The sequence below is a fragment of the Nicotiana tomentosiformis genome, chromosome 1, assembly GCF_000390325.3.
Source record: "Nicotiana tomentosiformis chromosome 1, ASM39032v3, whole genome shotgun sequence".
In the NCBI taxonomy this organism is placed as follows: domain Eukaryota; kingdom Viridiplantae; phylum Streptophyta; class Magnoliopsida; order Solanales; family Solanaceae; genus Nicotiana; species Nicotiana tomentosiformis.
Window position 1 is genome coordinate 124028166 of NC_090812.1, and position 2500 is coordinate 124030665.

Consider the following 2500-nt stretch of genomic DNA (forward strand, 5'->3'; position numbering starts at 1 on the left):
AGCCATTTGCATCAAGCTCAAACTTCCTTCCTGCATGCGCGCCCCCCCAGAAGCACACACTATAATAAGAGGTAAAATTTGATTGGCAGCGCGTTCAATCAAACGGGTGATTTTCTCTCCGACTACGGATCCCATACTACCCCCCATAAACTGAAAATCCATAACCCCAATTGCTACGGGAATGCCGTTTAGTTGGCCTATGCCTGTTTGAACAGCCTCGGTTAATCCTGTCTTTCTTTGATAAGAATCAATACGATCTTTATAAGGCTCCTCCTCCGAATGAAATTCAATGGGATCCAGAGAGACCATGTCTTCATCCATAGGATCCCAAGTACCCGGATCGATCAAAAGTTCAATTCTATCTGAACTACTCATTTTCAAATGATATTGTAACGACTCGGCCAGTCGTTTTGAATATTATAACCTCGTTCCTACATTTACTGCTCAATTTATGTCTTGCAATTGATTTATGACTTGTTGGGTTAGTTGGTTCGGGTCCGGAAGAAACTCGAAGTGAAATGAACACTTAGTCTCTTAGTTAGAAAGCTAAGTTAGAAAAAGTCAACCGGAAGTTGACTTATGAGTAAACAAATTCGGATTTGAATTTTTATGATTTCAATAGATCCGTATTGAAATTTTGGAGCCATAGCAAAAAGAATCGTCGAATTCGGACATCGTATGAGAGAGTTATGCCCATTTCTGTATCGGAGGAGATTTCCCGTCGCTGCGAGCGCCCAGGGTAGCGTGGGGCGCTAGCACTGGCGCTGGAATTTTTGGGTACTGGAAACTGCGCCACAGGCAGCGCCCCACGCTACCTGTGACGCTCAAAAATACCAGAGGCTCTATAAACGGGTTTTTTGACTATTTTTGACAAAAACAGAGTTGAGGAGCTCGGTTTGGACGATTTTTGGGCGATTTTCACGGGTAAACATTGGGGTAAGTGTTCCTTATCCTATATTGATTATATTTCATAATTCCATGCTCATTTATATCATGAATCCGTGAATTTATGGAAGTAAAATCAGATTTTTACAAAATCTTCCAAAAATGTAAAATGAAGATTTGAAGGTCAATCCGATGTCAGAATTTGATAATTTTTGTATGGTTGGACTCGTCTCGGAATGGGTGTTCGGATTTCGTAAGTTTTTCCGAGATTTGAGATGTGGGCCCCACTGTCAAATTTTAAAGTGAATTTCGAATTTTTATCCGGAAAATTAGTAAATTCATATGGAATTAATTCCTACGATTCGTGTTGAGTATATTGAATTAATTGTGAATAGATTTGGAGCTTTTAGAGACTGAGTCCAGAGACGAGGGCATCCCGGAGTAGGATTTTACGTTGTTTAGGGAAGTAATAGTTTTAACTCTGGCTTTGAGGATATAAACCTGGAGATTTGACATCACGTGATTGTTTGGAAGTGATATCCACGCTAGGTGACGAGCGTGTAAGTGTGCACCGCGAGAGATTGAGACTTGGTCCGTCCCGTGAGGTTGTGAGGCCTAATGGCTATTATCTGTGGTTATGTATTTATTTGTTGTTGAACTTGTTTGCCTTCATGTTAGAGATCATGCTTAGGCTTTATTCATGCTCACATTATTGGTACTAAGTCAAGGAAAATATTGTACATGTTACCTTAGTCTCTATTATTTGCTATAATGTGGTGGTACTTGATGCGGGATGTGTTCCCTTATTTGTTGGTGATGATGAGGCTAGTGAGGTACATGATTGAGTGAGGCTGAGAGCCTGGTTGTAAGGATATTAATACCATAGCGCGTGAGTTGTCCGCGTAGCACGTGAGTTGACCGTGCGGGTCCAGGTAGTGATACCATAGCGCGTGAGTTGTCCGCGTAGCACGTGAGTTGACCGTGCAGATCCATGTATTGATATTGATTGAGTGAGGCAGAGGGCCTGTTGTGAGGATATTAATACCATAGCACGTGAGTTGTCCGCGTAGCACGTGAGTTGACCATGCGGGTCCAGGTATTGATACCATAGCGCGTGAGTTGTCCGCGTAGCACGTGAGTTGACCGTGCGGATTCAGGTATTGATATGATGGCACGTGAGTTGTTCGTGCTTAGCGTTTGGGCTATGAGAGTCCCTCCGGAGTCTGTACACACCCCCAGTGAGCGCAGAGTGTTGAGTGTTTTGAGTATTGAGTATTGAGTGCGAGTGATGAGTGATAGTGTGGTACTGCTGTGAGGTTGTATTTATTTATACTGTTGCTGCATTTATCTGTTAAACTTCTTTATGAAATACAAGATGCTCATTGAATGATAAGAAAGCTATTTCCACTTAGATAATTTCAGATATTCAAGGATTGCACGTTCTGTTATAGATTAAGCAGGTCTAATTTAGGAAATTATCGATAGGCTAACAAAAAAAGACAATTAGGGATTCGTTGGAATTCTCACATTTATTTGGAAGATACTTATTTCGGATGGGTCACACCAATAGGATGAACCAAATGAGTTCTGCATCATGAACTTTGTATTGCGCACA